This window comes from Tamandua tetradactyla, chromosome 8 (assembly GCF_023851605.1).
Source record: "Tamandua tetradactyla isolate mTamTet1 chromosome 8, mTamTet1.pri, whole genome shotgun sequence".
NCBI classification, from domain to species: Eukaryota; Metazoa; Chordata; class Mammalia; order Pilosa; family Myrmecophagidae; genus Tamandua; species Tamandua tetradactyla.
The window spans coordinates 17,756,254-17,776,560 of NC_135334.1; the positions used below are offsets into that span (position 1 = coordinate 17,756,254).

Consider the following 20,307-nt stretch of genomic DNA (forward strand, 5'->3'; position numbering starts at 1 on the left):
ATTCTATCTTCTGGTAACCTATATTCTAGATATTAACTCCATGAGTTTGCTCATAATATTTAGTTCATATTAATGAGATCATAGAATATTTGCCCTTTTGTGTCTGGCTTATTTCAATCAACATAATGTCCTCAAGGCTCATCCATGTTGTCACACACATCAGTACTTCATTCTTTCTTATAGCAGAATAATATTTCATCACATATATAGATACCATATTTTGTTTACCCATTCATCAGTTGATGGACACTTGGGTTGTTTCCATCTTTTGAAAATTGTGATAATGCCGCTATGGACATCGGTGTGCAAATGTCTTTTTTTTTTTTTTTAATTTTTATTGTATAGTATAACATATATACAAAGCAAAGATAAAAAAAAAAAAGCAATAGTTTTCAAAGCACTCTTCAACAAATAGTTATAGGACAGATCCCAGAGTTTGTCATGGGCTACCATATGATCCTCTCAGATTTTTTTCCTTCTAGCTCCTCCAGAATATAGGAGGCTAGAGGACTTAAAAACTTTTTTATCATCACAATTGACTTTTTTCCTCCTTTTCCTTCTTTTTTTTTTGTGAAAAAATAACATATATACAAAAAAGCAATAAATTTCAAAGTACAGCACAACAATTAGTTGTAGAACATAGTTCAGAGTTTAACATGGGTTACAATTTCACAATTTTAGGTTTTTACTTCTAGCTGCTCTAAGATACTGCAGACTAAAAGAGATATCAATTTAATGATTCAGGATTCATATTCATTTGTTAAATCCTATCTTCACTGTATAACTCCACCATCACTTTTGATCTTTCTATCCCTCTCTTCAGGGGTGTTTGGGCTATGGCTATTTTAAATTTTTCATATTGGAAGTGTCTGTCACTAATATGGGGTAGGGAGATGGAACTCTCTGATGTTCTGGAGAGGCTGGGCCCTCTAGGTTTCAAGACTTATCTGGTCCAGGGACCCATCTGGAGGTTGTAGGTTTCTGGAAAGTTACTCTAGTGCATGGAACCCTTGTGGAAGCTTATGTATTGCCCCAGGTGTTATTTAAGATTGGCTGGAATGGTCCTGGTTGGGGTTTGGCAGGTTTATATGTATATAAAACAGCCTCTCAGAATCCATAAATAAAAATCACCACTGCGGACTTAATGTGTCTGCTCGAAAAGCTTACAATCTAGGCCACTGTTTTCTTATAAGCATTTCCTAAAGGTGACCATACCACTGTTGTTCTTTTGTTTCTGGCTTATTTTGCCTCACCAAATGTCCCACATGTGCATTCACATCGCTGCATGCCTCATGACTTTGCTCCTTTTTGTAGCAGCACAACCTTCGATCATAAAGTATACACCACCCTTTGCTAATCTATTTCTTAGTCAGTGCATTCTTCAGTCACCTGCTTTCATCAGGCATCTTGTATAGTGCCCAAAGTCCACAGCCCATCAACATTCTCAATTTTAGATAAGCAAATGTCTTTTTGTATCCCTGCTCCCAGTTCTTCTGGGTATATACCTAGTAGAGGGATTGCTGGATCATATAGTTCTATATTTAGCTTCCTGAGGAATCACCAAACTGTCTTCCACAGTAGCTATACCATTATACATTTCCACCAGTAGTGAATAAGTGTTCCCATTTCTCTACATCCTTTCCAACACTTGTTCTTTTCTATTTGTTTAATAGTGGCCATTCAAGTAAGTGCAAAGCAATATATCAGTTTGAGCTTTTTTTTTTTTTACGTGGACAGGCACTGAGAATCGAACTGGGGTCTCTGGCATGGCAGGCGAGAACTCTGCTTGCTGAGTTACCATGGCCTGCCCATCATTGTGGTTTTGATATAGATTTTCCTAATAGCTAGTGATGTTGAGATCTTTTCATGTGCTTTTTAGCCATTTGTATTTCCTCTTTGGAAAAATATCTGAGTCCTTTGTCCATATTTTAATTGGGTTGTTTGCCTTTTTATTGTTGAATTGCAGGATTTCTTTATATAGTCTGGATATTAAATACCTATTGGATATATGGTTTCCAAATATTTTCTCCCACTAAGTAGGCTGTCTTTTCACCTTTTTGACAAAGTCCTTTGAAGCACAAAAGTCATCAGTTTTGAGGAGGGCCCATTTATCTATTTTTTCTTTAGTTTTTTGTGCTTTGGGTGTAAGGTCGAAGGAATCACCGCTTATCACAAGATTTTGAAGGTGTTTCCCTACATTTTTTTTTTATAATCCTGGCTCTTATATTTAGGTCTTTGGTCCATTTTGAGTTAATTTTTATATAGGGCGTGAGATAGGGGTCCTCTTTAATTCTTTTGGATATGGATATCCAGTTTTCCCAGCATGATTTGTTGAAGAGACTATTATTTTCAGGTTGATTTGGCAGCTTTGTCAAAAAACAATTGGCCGTAGATGTGAGGGTCTATTTCTCAACTCTCAGTTCAATTCCATGGATCAACACATCTGTCCTTATGCCAGTATAATGCTAATTTTTAAAAATCTTATATCCTGAACTTTGCTGAACTCGTTTATTAGCTTTAATAGTTTCATAGTCAGTTCTTCAGGACTTGCTATGTATAGGATCATGTCATCGGCATGATCCCTACACATTACTTCCTTGTTTCCAATTTGGATGAATTTTATTTCTTTTTTTTGTATAATTCTCTGGCAAGAATTGGGGTTAGTTTGCAGTTCCTTTTCCAGCTACTCCAAGTGTGCAATTAAATCTTGGATTTTATAGCTTTCTTCTTTTAAAATGTAAGTGTTTGGGCTATACATTTCCCTGCCTTCACTGCATCCCATAAGTTGTGTTCTCGTTTTTATTCATCTGGAGATATTTTCTGATTTCCTTTGCAATTTCTTCTTTGACCCACTAATTGTTTAAGAGTATGTTGTTTAACCTCCATGCACTTGTAAATTTTCCAGTTCTCCACGTTATTAATTTCCACCCTCATTCCATTATGGTCAAAGAAGTGCTTTGTATAATTTCAATCTTTTAAAATTTATTGAGCCTTTTTTTTGTGTGTGTGACTTAACATATGTTCTATCCTGGAGAGTGATCCATTAGCACTAGAGAAGAATGTACATCCTGCTGTTTGGGGGTATAATGTTCTGTATATGTCTGTTAAGTCTAGTTCATTTAACATATTATTCAAGTTCTCCATTTCCTTATTGATCCTCTGACTAGATGTTCTATCTATTGATGAGAGTGTTGTTATTGATGTTTCCAACTATTTTTGTGGAGATATCTATTTCTCCCTTCAGTTTTGCCAGTGTTTACCTCATGTATTTTGGACCAGTATGATTAGGTGCATAAATATTTATGATTGTTATTTCTTCTTAGTGAATTGCCTCTTTTATTAATGTGTAGTGTCCTTCTTTGTCTCTTACGACATTTTTGCATTTAAAGTCTATTTTGCCAGTATTAGTATAGCCACCCTAGATCTTTTTTGGCTACTATTTGCATGGAATCTCTTTCTCCAACCTTTTACTTTCAACCAATTATGTCTTTGGGTCCAAGGCGAGTCTCTTTTTAATAGCATATAGTTGGATCATGCTTTTTTATTCACTCTGCCAATCTGTGTCTTTTGATTGGAGAGTTTAATCCATTAACATTCAATGTTATTTCTGTAAAGGAAGTGTTCAACCATTTTATCCTTTGGATTTTACATGTCATATCTTCTTTTTTTGGTCTCTCTTTTTACCCTTTTTAGTTACCCTTACTAATAATATTCATTTCTTCATACTTCTCTGAAGATAAGAAGATAAGACAGTATCTACTCTGTCTTACCTTTTCAGCCTGCAGAACTCTCTGTAGTATTTCTAAGTATTTGCCTTAAATATCCACAAGGCAGGTCTTTTGTTGATGAATACTCTCAGTTTCTGCATATCTGTGAATATGTTCATCTTTCCCTCATTTTTGAAGGACAGTTTTGCTAGGTAAAGAGTTTTTTGGCTGGGAGTTTTTCTCTTTCAGTACCTTAAATACATCATACCAATGCTTTTTCTCTCTTCCATGATTTCTGCTGAGAAATCATCTTATTGTGGAGTCCTTGTATGTAACAAATTGCTTTTCTATCACTATCATTCTTGCCTCTCTCTTTCTTACTTGTAATTCTTTTCTCCAAAAGTTAAAACCTGGTACTGATTATTCACAATCTAGTTCTTATTTGCTCAACTCTATAAATTATATATTTTCAGAATTGCTAAATTATAGCCCCATGAAAACAAATTTACTAAATAGAATACAATATTTGTGTATAGTCTTTTTGTAGTTAGCTTTAGAGTATACAGGTAAAATATTGTCCAAAGTTACTTAGCTTAATTTTTTTACCCTACCTCCTTTATTGTGATTATATTATTAATTTGTAATGAAGTCAACAGCTTATATTTGAAAGACTATTTTGAAAAACACCATGTACATGAAACTGTTTCTTTCTCCTTCTGAGACAACTGGGAGAGAAGGTGAGGCTACAGTGAGAAACACTGAGAACTGGATAATGTGTAAGAGCCCAGCACAACCGTGGGCATGTGGAAGGTATGCAGTCAGAAGTGTCCCAGGCTAGATCCTCCAGAACCTGTATGCAGATTAAAATCCTGAGTTCTTCCAGTCCTATTTCACTTTTCAAAAAATGTTCCTCTATTCCCTGTTTCTTTAGTACTTTAGGAAGGAATTCTCACAAGTATTTTCAAAGTCCTGAGCTTTCAATCTAGCCCACTTCCATGAACTTCCCACTGCCTTGACCCCAGCCAGAGTAAAACCTTCCCCTCACCCCGCCATTGTCAGATTCTGGGAATCAAACCCAGGTCTCCGGCATGGCAGGCAAGAACTCTGCCTGCTGAGCCACACTAGCCTGCCCCCAAGTAAAACCTTTTGATGGCAGGAAGGTTTTCTACCTGGATCAAACCAACCCCTTTTCCTTTTCTCTTGTGCTGAAGATGGACACCAGGTGGCGCTTCAAAGGCTGCTTAGTACCGTTTTAAAAGAGGGCTTCTCGAATTTGTGTTAGCAGTCACATTTCTGAGAAGGGAGAGACTTTCTAGACATTTCTTGCCTCAGATCAGCTCTAGGAAAAATGAAAAAGAAAGTACTGTTTCACTTCTGTCTTCTTTGCTCAGAAATCCCTTTTTTTTTTTTTTAGCTTTTTCAATTGGGATTTATTTATTAAGTTACAACTTATAATTCTAAGGCCATGGAAATGTCCAAATTAAGGCATTCAGAGAAAGATATCTCAACTCTGAAGAAAGGCTGATGGCATCTAGGAGTCCTCCGTTACAGGGGAAGGCACAGGGCGATGTCTGTTGGTCCTTCTGTCTTTCCTGGTTTCTGGTTTCAGTGGCTATCTCCAAAGTGTCTCTGGACGTTTCTTTCTCTCTTAGCTTCTCTCAGGGCATTTGTTTAGAAATCTTGGGCTCCTTCTCTTTTCCTTTTATTAAAACTTGTTTTCAATGAAAAAACAAACATGTAGGTTCATAGAACTGATAGCTGTACTACTGGGTTTACCTGCCAAGGGGGTCGTCCCCAAAACTGTACCTGACCTCCTTGGTCTATCAGACAGGAGGCCAGGAGACTGCAATTCGTGTAGAAACTACACTACAAACTCTCAGTGTCTTCTCAAGGGGCCACTTTGCTTTTTCTGGACTTCAGTTTTCTCACCTGCAAAATGAAAGGACTGAACTCCATGGTCTCAAACAGAAATTTCTCAGAAGCCAGGTAGAGAATGCAAATCCATGAGGAGCTGAGGAGGGGCTTAAGACAGCAGGCAGTCGTGTTGGGTAAACTAAATTTGACAGAGGCAAAATTAAATGTTTTCAAAACACCAAGTATACCAAGCAAAATACTTCTGGCATGAAATATATCCCTAAGGCCACCTGTTTGCCGTTCTTGGACCAGATACTAAGGGTTTTTTCTAGGTCTGAGGTTGTGTGCATACTCTGTAACTTGTTCCTGCTGTCCGATCTGCTTGGAATATTAGCTACCACCACTGCTCTCCGTCACCTCTACATCCTAATTTCTTCTTTCAAAACCCACCTACTCCAAGAAGTTTCCCTTGATTTGTCTTTCTTTAAATGGGAAAAAGATGTCTCCCTTATCCAAATTCTCCTAGCACTCTAATGGACTTTTTTCTTTTTCCAACTGTGTTATGTTATTTATGTGCTAGTCTTCGGTCTTTCCCTCCATGGACATTTTAAGCTCCTTGAAGGGCGAACCCATGTCTAATTGTGGGTGTTATCTCCATCCTGTGGGAAGTCACCACATATTTATTGAATGCCTGCTCTGTGCTGGACATTGTTCCAGGCACCGTTCAGCACAGAGTGGTGGGGACACAATTAATATTTGCTGAATTAAGGACATCTAGAATGGTGATTGGATAACGGTCAACAAGAACAATGAAAATAGGCAATACCAAGTGTTGGTGAAGATGAGAAGCAACAGGGTGTCTCGTACTCTGTTGATGGGAGAAGTTCAGCAGTATTTACAAAAGCTCAGTCTCCGTATAGCCTGTGAGCCAGCAACACTACTCCCAGGTTTGTACTCACGAAAAAAATGTGATATATATGTACACAAAGATATCTATTAAATAGTCTCAGCAGAACTATTCAGAGCAACAAAAAGTGGAACCCATCCAATGCCCATCAATAGAATGTATTAATAAACTGTGGCATATTCACATGAGTGAATATTATACAGCAACGGGAATGGACAGATTAGAACCATACCTAAGATTATGGCTATATCCCACAGACATAGCGTTGAATGGAACAAGTCAGATGCAAAAGAGTACAGCTGTATGATTGCATTTACATAAAGTACAAAAGCAGGCTAAATTAATCAGTGCTATTAGAGGTCAGTACACTGGTACCCTTGCTGGTGGGGGGGGGTGACTGGAAGGGGTATGAGAGGGGTTTTGTAAGGATGGTAGTGTTATATCTCTTTTTTTTTAATCATTTTTTTATTAATTAAAAAATATATAACAACAAAAATATTCTTAGCATATGATCATTCTGTTCTACATATATAATCAGTAATTCACAGTATCATCACATAGTTGCATATTTTCATCATCATGATCATTGCTTAGAACATGTGCATCAATTCAGAAAAAGAAATAAAAAGGCAACAGAAAAGAATTCATACATACCATATCCCTTACCCCTCCCTTTTATTGATCACCAGCATTCGAATCTGCTAAATTTATTTTAAGTATTCTATTTCTTAACTGGGGTACTAGTTCCAGGGGTGTGTTTAGCTTGGGAACCTTTATTGAGCTGTACTCTTTTGGTATTATGCTGCTCTGTATGTATATTATACTGCAATGAAAAATGTTTTAATCTGGCTAGACTTATACTCCCTTTCATATGTTTCTAGTAGTTTCCCTTCCTTGGCTTTTTCGAAATATGTCTCTTTGCTTCAATGTTCTTCACTTTTTCTCTCTTCTTGGTCTTCTTTCTGGTCCATTTCAAGCCCCTTGGTCCAGCTACACCAGTCCACCACGTTATCTCTGCCTTTTAAATTCCATTTGTCTGCAATATCTGAGCCACTCTTTGGACACAAAACTTACACTACTGTGGATCACAGAGGAGCCACTTAGAGGTATTTCTTAGCCCGACTAGGAGGCTGGAAGACTCTGAGGCGCATAGATCCCGTCCCTCTCACTTGTTCATTCATTCTTTCATTTAATAAACATTGAATATCTACCATGTCCCACTCATTGGGAAGACAATATAGATGCAGCCATGAAAAATATGCAGATCTTGTCCTCAAGGAGTCTTGAGTTTCAAAAAGGAATTAGACAAATTACAATCGCCTGCGATATGTACTACGAAAGGGAAAACATTAAGTGCTATAGAAGTACATAGATAAGCATTTAACCTTCCTTGATGGCCGTGATGGAAGGAAGGGGAGAGTAGTTCAGGAAAGACTTCCTAAGGCAGGAGTCCTTTACCTGAAATTCAGCATTGTTACTGAAGCTAGAACTGTTGGTAGACCTGCCTCTAGATGGTGTTATATAATGCACTAGAACACAGCTCAACAGTGCAGGTACTTCCCTCTAGCCACTCCAATACCATAAGCTAAAAAAGGATATCTATAAAATGCATAAGAATAACTTCCAGGATAACTTCCCAACTCTGAAATCTCTCAACCACTGAAACTTTATTTTGTCTCATTTCTCTCTTTCCCCTTTTGGATAAGAAGGCTTTTTCAATCCCGTGATGCTGGGTTCTGGCAAACTGCTTTTTAAAAAATATGTTACTATCCATGTTTCAATATGCTTATTTTATGCAGTTAAAAACACTATTTTGAGGGCGGGCAACGGTGGCTCAGTGACAGAGTTCTCGCCTGCCAAGCTGGAGACTCGGGTTCGATTCCCGGAAGCTGCCCATGTCAGACAAACAAACAAACAAAAACCACTGCTTTGAGAAGAGAGTCTATAGATGTCATCAGACTGCAGACTATCAAAGGGCTTCATGGCACACAGAAAGATTAAGACCACTGTAAGAGCAGGTGAGGCTACGCTGAGACCGGGTAATGTGTAAGAGCCAGCGTGACCGTGGGCACGTGGAAGGTGGCTGTGGTCAGCCTCCAAGGTGGTTCCCAGTGATCCTCACCTCCTCGTCTTCTGGTTCATGCTGGTCTGTGTGACCAATAGAATATGGGAAAGTGTCAGTCTGACATCAAAGGCTGGGCCAGGAAATGCATTGCAGCTTCTGCTTTGGTCTCTTGGATTGGAGACACTGGGGGTAGTCAGATGCCAGGCTGTGGGAACACTTACGGTAGACAGAACTATAAGATGGCCCCCATGATGTTTGCCCCCTTTCCCCAGTGTTATTCCCACGATTATCTTATGTTGCATAAAAGAGAGATCTTTAGATATAATTAAGTTTACTAATCAGATATGGTGATTTTTTGAGTGGCCTAACCTAATCATTATATGAGTGATTAAAGACAGAGTTTTCTTCAGCTGTTAGCGGCAGAAGTCAGAGATTTGAAGCATGAGAAGGATTTGATGCATCATCAGTGACTTAAAGATGGAGGGAGTGTCTGGGTTAGAGAGTGGCTGAAGGCAGCTTGCAGCTGATGGCCAGCAAGAAGATGGGAACTGCAGTCCTAGAGTTACAGGAAGAATTCTGTGAACAACCTGAACATGTTGGGAAGCAGATTCTTCCCAGTGTCTCCGCATGAGACACTCAGCTGACACCTTGATTTTGGCCTCGGAAGACCCTAAGCAGAAAAACCGTTTGAGCCTGTCTGAACTTCTCATCTACGGAATTGTCAAATAGTAAATGGGGGCTGTTTTAAGCTCCTAAATTTGTGAGAATTTGTTATATGGCAATAAAAAACCCGACCACAGACACTGAAACAGCTCTGTGGAGAAATCCATGCAGAGAGGAACTGAGACCTTCTCATCAAAGCAAGCACCACCTTTCAGCCATGTGAGTGAATCTCCCTGGAAGTGGACCTGCCAGCCCCAGTCAAGCCTTCAGATGACAGCAGTCCCAGCCGGTGTCTTGACTACAGCCTCATGGGAGGCCCTGAGCTGAAACCTCCCAACCAAGCTGCTCTCATATTCATGACTCACAGAAATCAGGAGTGATAATAAATGACTGTCATTGTTGTAAGCCACCAAGTTTTAGGGTGCTTTTCTTTAATGCTGCAAGGGATAACTAATATAGTGGTTCTCAATAAATGTTTACAAATTGATTGCCCATGCTAGGAAGTATAATGGAATCTCAGGCATATTTAGTCTCTGGTAATCCAGAATTACAGTCATATGGGCAGCTTTATACTCCTTAAGGCAGATCCTTTGGATCCTTTGATGACCACCCCCATCTCCTAGTCTTCAGGATTTTCAGGGTCTAGAGTTGCCTGAGTTCCTCCACTGAGCATACTTAAGAGAAAACTAAGCTTCCTTAGAAGGAAAATGAGAGAAAAGTGTAATTTTTAAAATGGGAAGAAACCGTCTTGAACAAGAATTAATTTGGAATACTCACATTTCTCAATTTCAAAACTTACTATGAAGCTATGACTGTAATCAAAACAATATGGTACTGGCAAAAGGACAGACAAATAGATCAAGTGGGATAGAACTGAGAGTTCAGACATAAACTCTTTTACATCTATGGCCAGTTCATTTTTTTTAACATTAAAAAATATATATTTTTATTGATAAATCTTCACACACATATACAGTCTATACATGATATACCATCAGTGGCTCACAATATCATCACATAGTTGTGTGTTCATCACCATGATCATTTTTAGAACATTTGCATCACTCCAGCAAAAGAAATAAAAATTAAAAACACATACATCCCATACCCTTTACCCCTCTCTCTCATTGACCACCAATATTTCAATCTACCCATTTTTTTACCCTTTATCACCTCCATTTTTTTATTCTTTTCTTTTTTTTTAACTCATTTGTCCATACCCTAGATAAAAGGTGCATCAGACACAAGGTTTTCACAATCACACAATCACATTGTAAAAGCCATATCCTTATACAATTGTGTTCAAGAATCAAGTCTACTGGAATACAGCTCAACAGTTTCAGGTGCTTCCCTCTAGCCACTCCAATACATGTGGCCAGTTCATTTTTGACAAGGGTGCTAAGTCCATGCAATGGGGAAAAAATAGTCTCTTCAGTAAATTGCCTAAATAAAGAGCTAAAACCTTAAAACTTTTAGAATAAATCATAGGAGAAAATTTTCATGAATTACATAATTTGTACTAGGCAATGGATTCTTAGATATAACATCAAAAGTGTGAGCAACAAAAGAAAAACAGATAAATTGGACTTCATAATTAAAAACTTTTGGCATCAAGTGACATTATCAAGAAAGTGAAAAGACAAGCTACAGAATGAGAGGAAATATTTTCATAAAGATTTAATATTCGGAATATATAATGAACTTTTACAATTCTACAACAAAAGACAAACAATCCAATTTAAAAAGTGGGCTACACTCCTATATTCTGGAGCAGCTAGAAGGAAAAATCTGAGAGGATTGTACGGTAGCCCATGACAAATCTGTCCTGCAACTACTTGTTGAGGAATGCTTTGAAAACTGTTCCTTTTTTCTTTCTTTGCTTTGTATACATGTTATGTTATACAATAAAAAAAGTTTTAAAAAAAATGGGCTAAGGAGTTAAATAAACATTTCTTCAAAGAAGATATACAAATAACCAATTAGTACATGAAAAGATGTTCAACATCATTAAGCATTAGGGAAAAGCAACTAAAATCTGCAATGAGATACCACCTCAGAGCTACTAGGATAGCTGTAATTTTTTTAATAAGAAAGGAAAATAATGAGTGTTGATGAGGATGTAGAGAAATTGGAACTCTGATGCATTGCTGTTGGAAATGTAACAGTGCAGCCCCTGTGGAAAACAGATTAGTGGTTCCTTAGAAAATTAAATGTAGAATTACATATGACCTGACAACTCCACTTCTAAGTATATACCCCAAAATACTGAAAGCAGGGTCTTGAACAAATATATGCACACTGATGCTCATAGCAGCCTTAATTATAATTTCCAAAAGATGGATGCATTATCGATAGATAATGGATAAGCAAATTGTGGTATATTTGTACAGTAGAATATCATTCAGCCCTATAAAGGATTAAATTTCTGATAGATGCTACAACATGGATGACCCCTGAAGACAGAAAATTGAGTGAGATGAGTCAGACACAAAAGCACAGATAATGTGTCATTCCGCTCATTGAAATAGCTAGACTATGTAAACACTTAGAGACAGAAAGAAGAGTACAGGTTACAGGCGAAGGTTAGGATATGAAGATATAAGGCACAATGTGTACCAAAAGAGTTTCTGTTTGGGGTGATGAAAAAGTTTTGGTAATGGATGGTGGTGATGATAATACAATACTGTGAATATAATTAATGTCGCTGAATTATGCATATGAAAGTGGTTAAAAAGGGAAATTTTGCATTGTTTATGTTACCGCGATAAAAATTTTAAAGCAAAATGAGAAGGGCCTACCTATTTCATAAAAGTAGTGTTAATTAAGCAATAATGGTACAAAAACAAAACACTACACAGTCATTAAAAAGATAAAAAGTTCTATATACAGAGATATTGAACAATGATGAAGACAATAAAAAGGGAACAGATTTATTTTTAAATACTAAGAAGAAGGTTCAGAACAATGTGTACATTTAGCTATCACTGCTTTACAAAAAATATTTATAACATATACTGTATAGACATAGAATATCTCTGTAATAAAGATTGCTTTTTGGGAAGAGAAGTGGATGGTTGGGGAAGGGGTGAGAGGGAGACGGGTTTTTTACCGTATTTTTTGGTACATTTTGATTCTAGAACCATGTACATGCATTGCGTGTCAACAATAAATCACTTCCTTGAAAAGGCATTGTAGATGTTCACAGCTATTTCCTACTTCCCATTGTCCCTTCCTTTAACACACTTACACACAACTGGAGCTCTGCACGCACACCTTCTTTCCACAAGTGCACTGGAACATAAGCCTACAGCCAAATACTTTACCTTACAACTGACCACCCAACCTGAGGGTGCACAGAGCCCGAGGATGCACAGATGCACCCAAAAAGCACATGGTCCCGTGTGTGTATGTGTGTGTGTGTTACACACGAATGTATGGCTAATGTATGTATGTAAGGATAATCGTCTTGGGATCCAGCCACTTTGGCCTCCCTCACCTGTACATGCTTCCTATGTGCATATGTCTAGGTGGATACCCCTAATTACAAGGTGCAACAGGTTAAAAGTATCCCATTTAAAAGCACAAAAGGGACTGTAAGACTCTACTTAGGGGAGGACTCATTAGCTGCTAAACAAGGGAGGGAATGGGGGCCTGAAATTAAAAGACCTGGATGACAAGTGCAGCCTCCTCATACAGCTGGGAGAGAGAGGCTTAATTGACCTTTGATAAAACTGGGGTGGAGATGATTGGAAGAGGAAGGGGAGGCCTCAGAGAGGGATAAAACCCCACCCCTGAGTCCTCCAGTGTCGGCCTGAAGGTCATTTCCACCAACACTCAGCCACTCGCCTTTCACTGCTGGTGGGAACTTGTTACTCGGACACTGGTCTCTCCTTCCTCCACTTTCTGAACTGACCTCTGGGCTCCAGCTGGCATCCCAAGTACTTGGTCCTCGTCCGTCTACCAAACCCTGTTCTCTGGGAGACACCAGCCTCGCTCTGCCACTCACCCGTGTGACCTCCAGTGAGTCACTTCAGCCAAGCAAACCTGTTTCCTCAATTACAAAGTGGAACCAATAACATCCATACTACAGAGCTGTAAACACTGGTGGAGCAGTAAGCGAGAAAGCACTTTGTGACCGCAGGTTGCTGCATAAGTATTAGCCGTGATTATCCACTGGACCAATTGAAGGCTCCTGGAGGTCAGGAATCCTATCTTAGCCACCTTTGCTTTCAGAAGGCCGGTCACTTAATAGGGAGGAATTAAAGAGTCATCCTCACTGCGGGGTAAATGACAAACAGGGATGAATAGGTTTCCTCTCCCCTAATGTGAACAGGTGGATAAAACCTTTGGCAAAGGGATGAAGCTGGGATGGTCGAAGCATTCATTCTAATATTTATTGAGCATTTGCTCTATTGTAGGCACTATTCTAAGTATTTGAATGTATTCACTTATTTGACCCTTCACATTGACCTTAACGTTGTCTATCAGCACCATGCCCGTTTTAAAGATGAGGCCTGGGGTAAGGAACTTAACTAAAGCTACACTGCTAGTCCCTGGGATCAAGGACTAAACCCAGCCTGCTGGCTCCTCAGTCCATTCTTAAACTGTGTAGAACTCAGGCACTAGCCTGCAGGTGGCGAGCGACATTTGGAGTTGGAGGCCCTTTTGAGCCCTTGAAATCATGCTTGCTAATAATATGTCAGGCACCATGCTAAGACCTTGTGCATTTAGTGTCTCCCTTAATCCTTCCAACAACTCTGTGAAATAAGTGCTCTTGTTCCTACTTTATAGATGAAGAACCTGGGGTCCAGAGAGGTAAAACAAATTGTCCAAACTCTCAGTAAGCGATGGATGTAGAATTAAAATTGGGGCCTTGTTAGGCTGACTCAGATCCTACATCCTTAACCACATAATTTTTTTTTTACTAATTTTTAAATTTAAAAAAAACTGTAACAACAAACAAATACAAACACTCTTAACATATGATCATTGTGTTCTACATATATAATCAATAATTCACAATATTATCACATAGTTGTACATTCATCGTCATGATCATTTCTTAGAACATTTGCATCAATTCAGAAATAGAAATAAAAAGACAACAGAAAAAAATTCATACACACCATACCCCTTACCCCTCCCTTTCATTGATCATTAGCATTTCAATCTAAATTTACTTTAACATTTGTTCCCCCTATTATTTATTTTTATTCCATATGTTTTACTCTTGTGTTGATAAGGCAGATAAAAGGAGCATCAGACACAAGGCTTTCACAATCACACAGTGACATTGTGAAAGCTATATCATTATACAATCATCTTTAAGAAACATGGCTACTGGAACACAGCTCTACATTTTCAGGCAGTTCCCTCCAGCCTCTCCATTACATCTTGACTAACAAGGTGATATGTATTTAATGCATAAGAATAACTTCCAGGATAACCTCTCAACTCCGTTTGGAATCTCTTGGCCATTGACACTTCATTTTGTTTCATCTCACTCTTCCCCCTTTTGGTTGTGAAGGCCCTCTCAATCCCTTGATGCTGAGTTCCAGCTCATTCTAGGATTTTTGTCCACGCTGCCAGGAAGGTCCACACCCCGGGGAGTCATATCCCATGAACTGGACACTCTACAGATGTGTGCTGATTTGTTTCCTGTTTCCCAGCCCCCTTCATTGGAAGGCAAGCTCCAAGCCTTGATCATTGCCGTATTGCCAGTACCTACCAAGACGCTTGTCACATAGTACGTGTTCAACAAATACTTGTTAGATAAACCAAAGGAGTTATCTCTAAACTCTCAAAACTCCTGCAAGGAAGATGTGGTTATTTTCCTTTTACTGATAAGGAAGACAGACAGAGATTGAATAGCTTGCCCAAGTTCTCGCAACTCTAAGTGACAGGCAAGGATTTAAATCTCGAATCTGTCTTGTTTTGAAGGCACTCCTCCCATTACACTCTTCCACACAGGCCCCCACAGGCAGAACACTAGTTTGAAAAACTCTGCGATAAGACATGAATACTCGGACGTGTGTTTGAGAAGTGGGAATGGCTAGGGGATATGAACTGGGGGGAGTGCAGGGATTGAGGTTGGGTGACATTTTGGTGTGGAAGGTCTCGAATGCCAGGCTGAAGACTTTGGATCTGGAAGTACCCAGTAATGCAAATTTTTGACTTGACTGAAACTGCCTTAGGAAAATGAGTCTAGCAGCAATGTAGGTAGTGATTTGGAGTTCAGAGAGATAGGAGATGACCGGTGTCATTCATTCATCAGCTGAGGGGGAGGTAACCAGTAACTGAACAGAGGTTGTGACAGTAAGAAAGGAAAGGAAGGATGATAGAGTAGACTCCAGTGACCCAAATCAGGGAAACAAGAGAAAATTCAGAGATTTATTTACAGCAGCAAGTGGGTGAGGTCTGCAGCGTTCCTTCCCATTCCTAGAGTTCTCTCCACATGGTGGGTAGCCTCTGTTTTAGGATCACTGCTTTAAACCAATCATCTTGGGCAGAGCCTGGGGGAGTCACTCCTTTAGCAAAGATTTATCAACTACTTCTTATTATATGCTTACAGCATCCATATCACCCTTTTTTTTGCACTCTGCACTTAGTTCAATAAAATACATTAAGCACATACCATGTTTTTGAGATACAAAGAGGACAGAGGATCAGGACTTAGGCTTCCCAGTTGAATCTGTAGATGACACTGGGCAAGTTACTTCTTTGCCTTTCAATTTCTTCAAATGTCAAATGGGGATAATAATTATACCTGTCTCACAGGTCACTGTGAGACTTGAATGAGTCTACTTGAGGAAGCATGGAGAACAGCGTCTGGTGCATTGTAGGCCATTTGTAAATATTTGCTAATGTTATATATGATGCAGCACCTCCCCTCAAGGACACAATCATGTAATCAGATTCAGAAATCCCAGCATGACATGGCAATAATAGACACAAGGGAAGAAAGAGTTCTAAGGAGGGAGGAATTCCTGGAGACACCTTTTCTATTGTTCAGCCTGACCCCTCTCGCTGTCAGCCTAGCTCTTTTCACTGTCTCCAAGGCCAGTGCCTTATCCCCTTCCTCTACCCAGACTCCTCCGAGATGAAATGACTCTCAGCCTATCAACCCTACCCAAGCATCTAGGACCCTTGTACTTCCCAAGAGTGTGTAAGAACCAGAGTCCTTGTACAAACAGAGAGGTCATCTCCTCCAGCTCTGCAGACATGCTAAGGACTAGATATTTGCCTGGGACAAATGAGATGACTTACCCTCTGGAGAGAGACAAAAACAAAAAGACAATCCTCACCTCTCCCTGAACAGATATTCATTTGCCTGATCACCTGGAAGGCAGATGAACATCTGCACTGCCCTCTGTCTAGTTCATTTAGGGGTGAAAAATTATCAGCAAGAAACCAATTAGCATACTCTATGAGTAGGTCCCAAGCCTTCTGCAGCCAATTCTTTTACTTCATCCTCTGCATACAGCATCATCTGCTTTAGGATCTTTGTCCTATTCAATCTAATTAGTTATTTGTTAATCATAGCCCCACAAAAGAAGAGTAGGGAGGGGAAGAAAGGGCTTAGTCCCTCCTTTTTCTCCAGCCCAAAGGAAAGCAATCAAGGGAGAGGGCGGTTGGTCACAGGAGTCAGAGGTCAGCAATGGAGGAACTACCGAGATATCTGAGTGGTGGATTTACATGCAATGAAAATAATAAAAACTAAGTTTTTTTGAGATTAATGGATTATTATCAATATTAATTTGAGATCGGGGATTATTCAATTTAATCATCATAAAATAGAAATCTATTACTATTTCCTATTTAAAAATGGTGGACATGGAGGCAGTAAGAGTTTAAGGACTTGCCCCAGGTCACACAACTAGATAGAAGGGAAACCAGGATTTGGGCCTGGACATTCTCGTCCCCACCTCTGGTTCTCACTGTGTCCCTTCTCGCTCATCTGGTCCCTTTGTCCAGAGAGCTAAGTCACCAGCTGCAAGAAGTTCAGCTGCTACTGCTGAGAGACCACAAAGCCTCTGTCTTCCTGACCTCTCATTTGTCTGTTGGGAGAAACTTGGCAAGCATCAAGAAGGAGTGTTCCCCGAAAGCAGGCTCTGACCTGGCTGCAGTGGGGAGATGCACAGGAATAAGAAGCTGCTTAATGGGGAAACAGGACATTAAAAGATCCAGGTAAGCAAAGGCAAGTTAATGTCTTCCATTAGGGGAAACGACCTATAACCCAAAGCCCAAACTCTCTAGAGAAGCACGCAAGGCCCATCGCCCTGCAGCCTCTGCCAACCTCCCCAAGCTTTAGGGTTCTTGCCCTGGGAGAAGACTGAGGAGAAGAAAATTCCTCTCCTGTGTAACAGCTTCTCATTTCAATCCCATTGGCAAAGGTTGACTCCCCCTCATTGGAGCAGAACTGCTCGGGTTCAAAGCCAAATGGCCAGACTCCAGTCTTTTTATATCTGAGAGCCCAGGGTTGCACATTTGAAAGTTCTCAAGGACGGGGGCCAGTCCCTGTTATAAAGGAGGTATAACACGATTCTGCGTGGGCAGTCTGCTTTAAACCCTAAAGCATACATACATTTTACCTAAAGCCTTTTGGAATCAATTTTTTTTTTTTCGTGCTGGCCAGGTAAAATCCCTCTGGGTCCATCACTGCAAGCCTCTTAGCTCCTAAGGAAGGGGAAAGAGGGAGTGGTCCAGAATTTTTCTTTTCTTGTGAATTTATTTACAGTAAGGAGGCAGCACAGTGTGGTCCATCCACCTTGTGAGGTCATAGATGGACATCTATTATGAGAATTTGATCCTGTCTCTACTATTTATTGGCTCTATGGCTTTAGACAATTATATGCATCTCTGTGCCTCAGTTTCTTCATCTGTAAGATGGAAATAATGATAGGACCCTTTTCATTAGAGCTATTGTAGCTATAGGAATTAAATGAGCTACATGTAAAGTGCTTAGAACAGTGCCTGGTACATATTGAGTATCATATGAGTGTTAGTGATTATTATTTCTGTAGCACACATTTTATACTTCTGAATGCTGTGGACATATAATAACAATCTGCAGTTATGTATGCAGTCTGACAGCAGGAAGGTAATTGAGAGTTGTATTGTGGTAATAATTCTAACTTCCGGGTTTCCTGGAGTTCAAATTTATATATCCATTCCTTAGTTGATAATTATATAATAATTATTATTATTATCAGAGCAGTAATCGTAATAGCCAACCTACAGAGAGAGCTTCTGTGAGCCAGATACCATACTAAATATTTATATGTAGGACTATTATTATCTTCATTTTACAGATGAGGATACTGAGTTTTAGAGACTTTAAGTAGTTTGCTTAGTCAATGTTAGAATTCCCTGGGACCCTCAAACTTACCCCTCTCCCACTCCCGTGATGCAGCTTGTCTTAACTTAGGTCTTCACATAGCAGTTGGACCGCATTTCTGTGATAACCCTTTGACTCAGCATCCACCCTCAGGCAACTGCATCCTTGTGATAAACTCCCTCGCTCAGTACGCACCAAAACCCCAGCAGTTACAACCCTGCCAAGACTATAGCAGCTTTTAAATTTTAGGTCCCATCAACGAAGAGCCACTAACTCCCCAACTTCCCGTGGCTGTCAAAACCACACCTCGCTCATCCCTCCAATTCCTGCCCAGTCCCTCAGATATAAAAGACCTTCTAATTGCTCTCCCCTATGAGCTGAAATCTGACTTCAGGCCCCCACCAGGCTGGTGCCTGAAAACACTTCCTCCGGCTGTGGTCAGTTTGCCTCCGAACCTTATGTGAACCTCACAGTCAATATTTAACAAGCACATAAAAATGCACTGCCTAGATGTAATATAATTCTATGCCAATCTGTGGATCTTAAAGATGAGAATTCCTGGAGATAAGGATTTTTCTTTAAAAGGGAATTGTTTGCTTCCAGGTAATAGCCATTTTGGCAAGGAAGAGACCATTTGGAGGCAAAGGAAGCAGAGAAACATACAGTTGAAAATGTTCTTTTTTTTTTCCATTGCATTTGTTTGGTTCATAAACATAAATGGAGAGATTTGAGAATACTTTTGAATAGTATCAGAAGGAAATAGATCCACAAAACTGAAATGTTTATAGATTAATTTTATAACCCTGCAACTCTTAGAGCTATTATAAATTTTGTGTAATTTAAAAATTTTCCTTAATTTAGATTTTTTTAATTTTTACCTTTTTTGATTGTATAGTACAACATATATACAAAGCAAAGAAATAAAAAAGCAATAGTTTTCAAAGCAGTCTTCAGCAAGTAGTTACAGGACAGAACCCAGAGTCTGTCATGGGCTACCATACGATCCTCTCATATTTTTCCTTCTAGCTGCTCCAGATTATAGGAGGCTAGAGGGCTTAAATATTTTTTTATCATCACAAATAACTTTTTTCCTTCTTTTTTTTGAAAAATAACATATATACAAAAAAACTATAAATTTCAAAGCACAGCACAACATTTAGTTGTAGAACATAATTCAGAGTTTGACATGGGTTACAATTCCACAATTTTAAGTTTTTACTTCTAGCTATTCTAAAATACTGGAGACTAAAAGAGATATCAATTTAATGATTCAGCATTCATATTCATTTGTTAAATCCTGTCTTCTCTCTATAACTCCACCATCACCTTTGATCTTTCCATAACTCTTTTCATTTTTTTTTCTGTATTTTAAAAAAATATGGAACGCTTCACGAATTTGCATGACAGCCTTGCGCAGGGGCTATGCTAATCTCCGTATCGTTCCGATCTTAGTATATGTGCTGCTGAAGTGAGCACTCTATATTCTCTTTAGGGGTGTTTGGGCTATGGCCATTCTAAATTTTTCATGTTTGGAAAGGTCTGCCACTAATATGGGGTAGGGAGATGGAACTACCTGATGTTCTGGAGAGGCTGGGCTAGGTTTCAGTACTTATCTGGATCAGGGACCCATCTGAAGGTTGTATGTTTCTGGAAAGTTACTCTAGTGCATGGAACCCTTGCAGAATCTTATATCTTGCCCTAGGTGTTCTTTAGGATTGGCTGGAATGGTCCTGGTTGGGGGTTGGCAGGTTATCATAGGTAGCAAGGTCTACCT

General features: G+C 39.3%; 1 non-coding gene across 1 annotated transcript; it reads right to left on the reverse strand.

Annotated features, from left to right (window-relative positions):
• Positions 1 to 19,905: 19,905 nt before the first annotated feature.
• LOC143645361 (U6 spliceosomal RNA) lies at positions 19,906 to 20,009 on the reverse strand. Its single transcript, XR_013157081.1, has one exon. It is a non-coding gene; the product is annotated as a U6 spliceosomal RNA (small nuclear RNA).
• Between the last annotated feature and the right edge of the window lie 298 nt (positions 20,010 to 20,307).